The 9,406-nt window shown below is 49.4% G+C and overlaps 1 pseudogene; it reads right to left on the bottom strand.

Annotated features, from left to right (window-relative positions):
• Positions 1 to 563: 563 nt before the first annotated feature.
• LOC127306802 (probable aquaporin TIP5-1) lies at positions 564 to 8,146 on the bottom strand (annotated as a pseudogene).
• Between the last annotated feature and the right edge of the window lie 1,260 nt (positions 8,147 to 9,406).

Genomic DNA, 9,406 nt, shown 5'->3' with positions numbered 1-9,406 from the left:
GTTAAAGATGTCTCTGAGAGGTATTAATTCTGGATTGATGTGACATAGTTGTGACATATATTTGCAAGCTTAGCACGTATCCATGCTGTCTCTTTTAATTAACTCGAAGTTGGTATAACTTTAAACTAAATTTGAGTCAATTAAAAAGAATCGGAGGGAGGAGGGTGTATAAGTCATGCGCTTCATGGAATTGTATGTCACATCATGTTTCACCGGCTTGCTATGAAACATCCATGTGTTGTGACAGGAGGAGAAGAGGATGTGGTGGATGTTCAGCAAAACTGAACGATGGAATAATGTGTAGAGGGAGTTAAAGAAGGAATACTGTGGAGACTGGAGAGAGAGGTAAAGGAGCAACAAAAGTGGAGAAAAACCAAGCTTTGGACAAGATTGGGCCGCCACTATACGGCGAGGAGGCGCCCCAAGGGGCGCCCCAACCACTAGTATACAAAACCTGCATCATATAAGCACTGGCCCTAGCACTACATACTAACTCTGTAACTAAAGATTCGCATACTAACATACCACGACAGCGATAACCTAGCTAGTCTTTTTTTTTTTGTTTTTTTGCAAACCGTACCTGCTCTACCTAATCCACCATTCGATCTCATCAGTCATCAGATCACACAGCCACCGTCTCCACAGTCCCTTGCAACGGGGCAGGCACCGGCGGGAACACCAAGCTCTGGTGCACCAGCGCCGCAGCAGCCGCGCCGATCATTGGCCCCGCCCAGTACACGGCCTGGTTCTTGAAGTTGTTGGATAATTAGGCACAATTTCCATGATTAATTCCAGAATATTAAGCATGACGACAGTAACTACTAACATGTGAAACTCAAACATACTAGATGTAGTGATCAACATGAACAGTAGCAGAGCAAACAGTACAACATCCATCGTTAAACAGATCGAGATATGTCGCACGTACCGATCTGGTGGAGGTGGCGGTGGAGGTGTAGCAGATGATGTCGCAGCAGTAACGTTGTTGATGACAACGTTGTTGACGACAGGGACGACGGGTCGAAGTAGATGGCGTTGAAGACGACGGTAGGCAGCACCGCCCGACTTGGACGGAAGGCGACCCGTGATGAAGAGCTTGAGCAGTCGCGCAGAGCGCTTCCCAAAAACCTAATTCGCCCTCTCCCGTACAGGATCGCAAGGACGAGCGGTTCCGGAGACCTGCTCTCCCGTTCGCCGATGCACGTCGGCGCGCGGGATGGAGTAGGCTACGATGGCGGCGCAAGCAGCGAGAGGTGGAAACCCTAACTCGTATATTGGATGTGTTTCTGCGGTAGCCGGGCAGGAGATTATATAGGCTCGGGAAACCCTAGGCAACGTGGGCCACGCCCACGTCGCACGAACGTTTTGAGTCGGTTACAGATAGCCCACGATCCGGGAGCGACCCGAACCGACTAACTGCGACGCGTCCGTCTAGGACTCTGTTCGTTTTCCTGAGATGCAAAAAGTAAGGAAAGTCTCGGTTCGAGGCTCAATCCACTCACCACGAGCGCGGCGCGCGCGTCGTGCCGTGTCGTGACGTGACGAGTCGAGTCGAGACGAGCGAGCGAGGAGGAGGAGCGCGCGCGTGTAGCACTCCTATTCTCACTCACTTACTAGTGGTGGAACAACCCACCTTATAAGGTGGTCTAACTTCTTCCCAACTTTCCATGTGGGACTAAACTTCCCACCTCTTGCCACTCCCTAGTGAGCTGCCACCAACTTGGGCTCAAACTCACAAGGCTGCCACTATGTGGGCTTTGAGATTTATAGGAAAATCTGAATTCTAGTATGGGCCACTAAGTGTAGGCCCAATATTTCAACAATCCCCCACCAGATCTCAAATCCCCATTTAGAGATTTACCAATACTCGCTGCTTGTTTATATACCAGTGTTTCAGCGGAGACTGTTAAGTTGTACTTCCGCCTAGAACCTTAAGCTACATCCACTCACACTTGAACAATGGACTAAGCCTTGAATTGCAAGTTTTGCGTGAACAGGGTTTCACTCAAAGTCATGACCAGTACATGGCTGCCAGTAGCCTACCCCGCGGGTGAAGCATATGCGTCATACTTCGTGGTCTCTTCATGAGTTTACTAGAGATCACCCAAAATCTCATAGATTGCGACTTTTAACAATCGGACTCATATAGGTGTGTTATTTCAAGAATGCTCTGTAGGACAGCATCTTTGATAATATAGCCAACATAAACACATTAAGGCTTGTTGCCAACCTGCCTTACAGCAATTGAGAGTTGTGCATCTTCACATAGAGAGGGTTACATTATACTCTCCTCAATTAAACCACTAGTTTGTTCTTCCCAGGTCCTAATTCACGGGATCTCCGATCACAAAGGTTGGGTTACCACTATGGTGTAACATCAACGGGTCTCAAACCCATCTCCCTCGATGCACTTTCTATCACATTACGTGATAGTCCCTTTGTAAAGGGATCTGCCAGGTTTTTGTCTGTTTGAATATATGTAACAGTTATTACTCCGGAGTTTCGCAATTTTCTGACAGACTTCAAACGTCTCTTGACATGTCTTGATGACTTCGCGTTATCCTTAGAATTGTTCACTTTGACAATTACAGTTTGATTGTCACAATTCAAAAGGATTGCCGGAACAGGTTTTTCAACCACAGGCAAGTCCATCAAGAGCTCACGCAACCATTCTGATTCAACAGTGGTTGTGTCTAAAGCAGTAAGTTCTGCTTCCATAGTTGACCTCGTCAATATGGTTTGCTTGCAAGATCTCCATGATACTGCGCCACCTCCAAAGGTAAATACATACCCACTTGTGGCGTACAGATCAGCTACATCTGAGATCCAATTCGAATCACTATATCCTTCAAGCACAGCTGGGTGTCCTGAATAGTGAATCCCATAACTCATTGTACCACATAGGTAGCGCATGACCCTATCAAGTGCATGCCAATGATCGCACCCGGGTTTGACATGAACCTACTCAACTTGCTAACAGCAAAAGAGATGTCGGGTCTAGTCGCGCTCGCTAAGTACATGAGTGAGCCAACGATCTGAGAATATCTCAATTGATCTATGGCAATCCTCCGGTTCTTGCGTAGTGTCACACTGGGATCATAAGGTGTTGGAGAAGACTTGCTATCAATATAGCCGAACCGGCTCAAGATCTTCTCAACATAATGGGATTGCGTTAGAGTAATCCCACTCTCGTTCTTAATCAGCTTGATGTTCAGAATCACATCAGCTTCTCCCAGATCTTTCATATCAAAGCTCTTTGACAAGAAAGACTTGACCTCGTGTATTACTCTCATGTTTGTACCAAAGATCAGAATATCATCCACATACAAACATAGTATAACACCTTCGCCCCCACCATAGCGATACTAAACACACTTGTCAGCCTCATTGACAACAAAGCCTACAGAAGTTAAAGTTCTGTCAAACTTCTCATGCCATTGCTTAGGTGCTTGTTTCAGGCCATATAAAGATTTCAGCAACTTGCACACCTTTCTTTCTTCACCTTTTACTACAAACCCATCAGGCTGATCCATATAGATTTCCTCTTCCAACTCTCCATTAAGGAAAGCTGTCTTTACGTCCATTTGATGAACGATAAGACCATAGGAGGCAGCCATGGATAGTAGTACTCGAATGGTGGTAAGTCTAGCGATTGTGTGAATAGGTGTCGAAGTAATCTTCGCCTTCTCTCTCGTGTGTAGCCTTTCGCTACAAGCCGCGCCTTGTACTTTTCAATAGTACCATCAGGTCTTAGCTTCTTCTTGAACACCCATTTGCAGCCCACAGGCTTGCATCCATGGGGTCGTTCTGATAGCTCCCAAGTTCCATTAGAAAGGATCGAGTCCATCTCGTTATGGACAGCTTCTTTCCAGTCATCTGCATCTGGAGATGCATATGCCTCTGCAATGGACGTGGGAGTATCATCCACAAGGTACACAATGAAATCATCACCAAAGTATTTTTCAATCCTTCGTCTCTTGCTCCGTTTAGGAGCTTCATTGTCATCCTTCTCAGTAACATTCTCATGTGATTGTTCAAAATACTCATTAGATGTACTGGACTCGTGAATTATCTCGGTAGAAATTCTAGCAATGCTATGCATATCTTTCATAGGAAACATATTCTCAAAAAATGTTGCATCACGAGATTCCATAATAGTATCAACATGCATATCAGGTACCTCGGATTGAACTACTAAAAATCTATATCCTACACTCCGAGGAGCATAACCTAGAAAGATACAATCCACTGTTTTTGGTCCAAGTTTGCGCTTCTTAGTAATTGGAATATTGACTTTCGCCAAACATCCCCATGTGCGCAAATAAGAAAGTGATGGTTTTCTCCCAGCCCACTCCTCGTAAGGGGTTTTATCTTTATTCTTGTTAGGAACTCTATTCAGGACATGACATGAAGTCAACAAAGCCTCCCCCCACCATGCCTTTGATAAACCAGCAGTGGCTAACATGGAATTCACCAAGTCAGTCAGCGTGCGGTTTTTCCTCTCGGCAACCCCGTTTGATTGGGGTGAATAGGGAGGCGTCCTCTCATGAATAATGCCATGTTCCTCACAGAATTCATCAAAGATTTTAGGAAAATATTCGCCACCACGATCCGACCTAAGACGCTTGATCTTTCTCTCTAGTTGATTTTCAACTTCGGCCTTATAAATTTTAAAGTAGTCTAAAACTTCATCTTTAGTTCGCAACAAATAAACATAGTAGAATCTAGTCGCATCATCAATCAATGTCATGAAATATCTCTTTCCACCTTTTGTCAACACACCATTCATCTCGCATAGATCAGAATGTATGAGTTCTAGAGGTGCCAAGTTTCTCTCCTCGGCCGCCTTGTGAGGCTTCCAAGGTTGCTTTGATTGCACACAACTGTGGCACTTAGAACCTTTGGCAATGGTGAAATTCGGAATTAAACTTAAACTGGATAGCCGAGACATTAAACCAAAATTAATGTGACATAAACGAGAATGCCAAACACTGGTATCATCACTAACATTGCCACAAATATGGTTCACAGACTTATTACTGAAATCAGAAAGCGAAAAGCGGAACAAGCCTCCGCACTCATAGCCTTTACCAATAAATTGTCCAAATTTGGAAACAACTACTTTATTCGACTCTAACACAACCTTAAACCCATCTCTGCATAGAAGGGAGCCGCTAACGAGATTCTTGTTCATAGTAGGGACATGCTGCACGTTCCTCAGCTGCACGATCTTCCCCGAAGTGAACTTCAGATCTACCGTGCCAACACCACGAACAGAAGCATGTGACCCATTCCCCATCAAGACGGAAGAATCCCGGGCGACCTGGTAAGAAGTGAACATGGATATGTCAGCACACACATGAACATTAGCACCTGTATCAATCCACCAACATGGAGATTGAAGTACCGAAAGAACAGTAAAGAGATTACCGTACCCATCAGCATTGCTAGCGGTCACCGTGTTGACTTGCCTCGCCTTTTTCTTGCGGTCTGCGCCTCTCTCGGACAGTCCTTAGAAAAGTGGCCAGTCTCTCCACATGTAAAGCAGCTCAGATCTGCTTTGTTTATCATCTTCTTCTTCTTGAAGGTTGTAGTCTTCATAGGCTTATTGAAGGAGGGCTTGTTATTCCCTTTGTTCTTGCTGTAGGGTTTCTTCTGCACCATGTTGGCGCTAGACTGACCCTCTCCTTTCTCAGTATTATCCTTAGCCCGAGCTTTCTCCTCAACATCAAGAGACGCTATCAGATTTTCAACTGATATCTCCTGTCTCTTGTGTTTGAGAGTTGTGGCAAAGTTCCTCCATGAAGGAGGCAACTTAGCGATGATGCATCTAGCCACAAACTTGTCAGGTAAGGCACACTTAAGGAGCTCAAGTTCTTTCGCAATGCACTGTATCTCATGAGCTTGTTCGACTACAGAACGGTTGTTAACCATCCTGATGTCATGGAAGTTCTCCATGATGTACAGTTCACTGCCTGCATCTGTTGCACCGAACTTAGCATTCAGTGCCTCCCAGAGCTCTTTACCATCTGTTATGTGCATGTACACATCACACAGACGATCAGCAAGAATACTCAGAACGCATCCGACAAAGAGAGTATTATTTTCCTTGAACTTGTTCTGATCTTGGTCAGATATAGTTCCTTCAGGTAAACCATCAGTAACATCGAACACTTTCAGATGAGTAAGCCAGAGCATGGCCTTATACTGCCATCTCTTAAAGTGCACACCGGTAAAATTATCCGGCCTCAGTGCATCGGAAAAACCAGCCATTGTTAACTCAGGAAATTGCCTACAATTAGATTTTTGGATTGTTGGATAATTAGGCACAATTTCCATGATTAATTCCAGAATATTAAGCATGACGACAGTAACTACTAACATGTGAAACTCAAACATACTAGATGTAGTGATCAACATGAACAGTAGCAGAGCAAACAGTACAACATCCATCGCTAAACAGATCGAGATATGTCACACGTACCGATCTGGTGGAGGTGGCGGTGGAGGTGTAGCAGATGATGTCGCAGCAGTAACGTTGTTGATGACAACGTTGTTGACGACAGGGACGACGGGTCGAAGTAGATGGCGTTGAAGACGACGGTAGGCAGCACCGCCCGACTTGGACGGAAGGCGACCCGTGATGAAGAGCTTGAGCAGTCGCGCAGAGCGCTTCCCAAAAACCTAATTCGCCCTCTCCCGTACAGGATCGCAAGGACGAGCGGTTCCGGAGACCTGCTCTCCCGTTCGTCGATGCACGTCGGCGCGCGGGATGGAGTAGGCTGCGATGGCGGCGCAAGCAGCGAGAGGTGGAAACCCTAACTCGTATATTGGATGTGTTTCTGCGGTAGCTGGGCAGGAGATTATATAGGCTCGGGAAACATAGCCCACGATCCGGGAGCGACCCGAACCGACTAACTGCGATGCGTCCGTCTAGGACTCTGTTCGTTTTCCTGAGCTGCAAAAAGTAAGGAAAGTCTCGGCTCGAGGCTCAATCCACTCACCACGAGCGCGGCGCGCGCGTCGCGTCGCGTCGTGTCGAGACGAGCGAGGAGGAGGAGAAGCGCGCGTGTAGCACTCCTATTCTCACTCACTTACTAGTGGTGGAACAACCCACCTTATAAGGTGGTCTAACTTCCTCCCAACTTTCCATGTGGGACTAAACTTCCCACCTCTTGACACTCCCTAGTGAGCTGCCACCAACTTGGGCTCAAATTCACAAGCCTGCCACTATGTGGGCTTTGAGATTTATAGGAAAATCTGAAATCTAGTATGGGCCACTAAGTGTAGGCCCAATATTTCAACAGAAGTCCCCGCTGACGACCGCCGGCCCGAATGAGCGCGCGGGGTTCATGGACGCGCCGGTGAGCGAGCCCGTGGCCAGCACGCACGCACCGGTGACGAGCCCGATGACCAGAGACACCATCGCCGTCGCCGCGGTGCCCCTCCTCCGCCTGCCCGCGGGTCGCACGCCTCGTGAACCGTGTACACCACCAAGAACGTGGCCATCGCCTCCATGATCCCCATTCCCCGCGCCGAGCCCGGTCATCTCCACGGCTATCCTCGTCGTTGGGACGGCCTACATATGTCATTTTGGACAGCTCGATCTGTCAGATCTCAGATACCAGTAGGTGCAACGGTGCAAGTGCTACTGCACGGAATATATAGTGCAGTTTAGTTACCTGGCCGGCGGAGATGGCGTGGACGATGAAGCAGGCGAAGGTGGAGCCGAGCAACTGGGATGCCCAGTAGAGGGCGGCGGTCGGAAATGGAATGTGGCCGCCGAGGGCGAAGGCGAAGGTGACGGCGGGGTTGACGTGGCCGCCCGAGACATCGGCCGCGATGAACACCGCGGCGAAGAGCGCGAACGCCTGGGCCACGGCGGTGGCCACCAGGGACGAGGCTTTGGACGTGACGTCCGGCGTCAGCATCCCTGCACCAACATCCAAACCGCATGATTTCAGTTGTAGAAACGAGCTGTACCTGTACTGCGTGTAAATCAGAGGACGTTGGACGGACTGGCAGAGACGGCGGAGCCGACGGTGGCGAACACGAAGAGGAAGGTTGAGATGAACTCCGCGAGGTACGACCGGAGCGCCGGCGCCGAAAAGGAGCGCTGCAAGTGAGCACTGAGGTTGGATGCCATGGTCGTATCTCGTATGGTCGTCTTCAGCAATTGGAAAATGGAGGAGCAACTGCAGAGAAATACAGTTTCGGGCGCGCCTCTGACTCTCTGACTCTCTGAGAAACATTTGAAAGGGGAGAGGAGGATGTGGTTTGCAGGAAAGGAGCGCAACGGTAAATAAAACGTGTTATTTTGCAGTTAATACAAGTTCCGCCTTGCAGTTTCAGTGAAGAAAAATAACCAACTGCAAAATACTCCGTAGAACGTTTTTTCTTCCTTTCAAATTTCAAACGAGGACAGCAGAACCTGTTTACATGGATTTTTTTTTGAATCAAAAGGGAAACGACACCATTCGTACACAACCTTGATCACATCACGGGAGGAAGAGCAAGCAACTTAACGATGCACATCTGAAACGGGTAGAGCGAGCGTCGACGCTTCGACGACCTATGCGATTTAGGCGTAGTCGTGGTCGGCCACGGGCTGGTAGTGGTAGGACGCGATGAAGACGACCCAGTAGAAGATCCCGGTGAGGATGGTGATGTTGCCGCCCACGGCAAGGCCGAAGGTCATGGCGGGGTTCAGGTGCCCGCCCGAGATGTTGGTGGCGACCACGACGCCGACGAAGAGGGCGAAGGCGTGGGCGATCGCGATGGCCATAGAGGCCAGCCCGGTCGCCATCGCTGGTTAGTTTGCCTATGTACGCACTACTAACACATCGGAGGAAACTGCTCCCGCGTCGCCCCCCCCCCCCCCCCCGCGTCAGGCGACTCGGGCGGAGCCCTACCGCCGCCACCACTTTCTCCCCTCCTCCGATCTCTCTCCTCCCTACCGCCGCCGGCGCGCGCATGCGGGCAAAGCTCGTGAAGCTCTTGGCGGCAGCAGGTCTCCCTCTCGCGTCGCGCGGAGGCCGCGCGACGCTAGATCTGCTGTGGTGACGATCGGTCGGGGCTGTTCGGTGGCCAGCATGGTGGGATCCACGGTAGGATCCGGGGCGGCGGCCTCGCACGGTTGTTCTGCGGTGCGTCGCGCCGGCTGCCTTGGCAAGGGCTGCGGTGGCCGGGTGATGGCTCGACGATGCGGCCGGCGGCGGGGGTGACCCCGAAGGCTGCGGATCCGGCTTTCTCGGTAGCGTGGTCGTGCCTGGTCATGGCCGATGAGTCCTCTGCTCCCCCTCCTTCCGACAGCTCACGTTGGTGGCCTTCTTCGGTTTGGGGGGTGGCCGCGGACGACTCATCGACAGGTCTGTGGTTGGTGGCGGCCTTCTCTTTCGCCGATGAG

Source organism: Lolium perenne, chromosome 6 (genome assembly GCF_019359855.2).
Source record: "Lolium perenne isolate Kyuss_39 chromosome 6, Kyuss_2.0, whole genome shotgun sequence".
NCBI classification, from domain to species: domain Eukaryota; kingdom Viridiplantae; phylum Streptophyta; class Magnoliopsida; order Poales; family Poaceae; genus Lolium; species Lolium perenne.
This window is presented reverse-complemented; position numbering and strand designations above follow the sequence as displayed.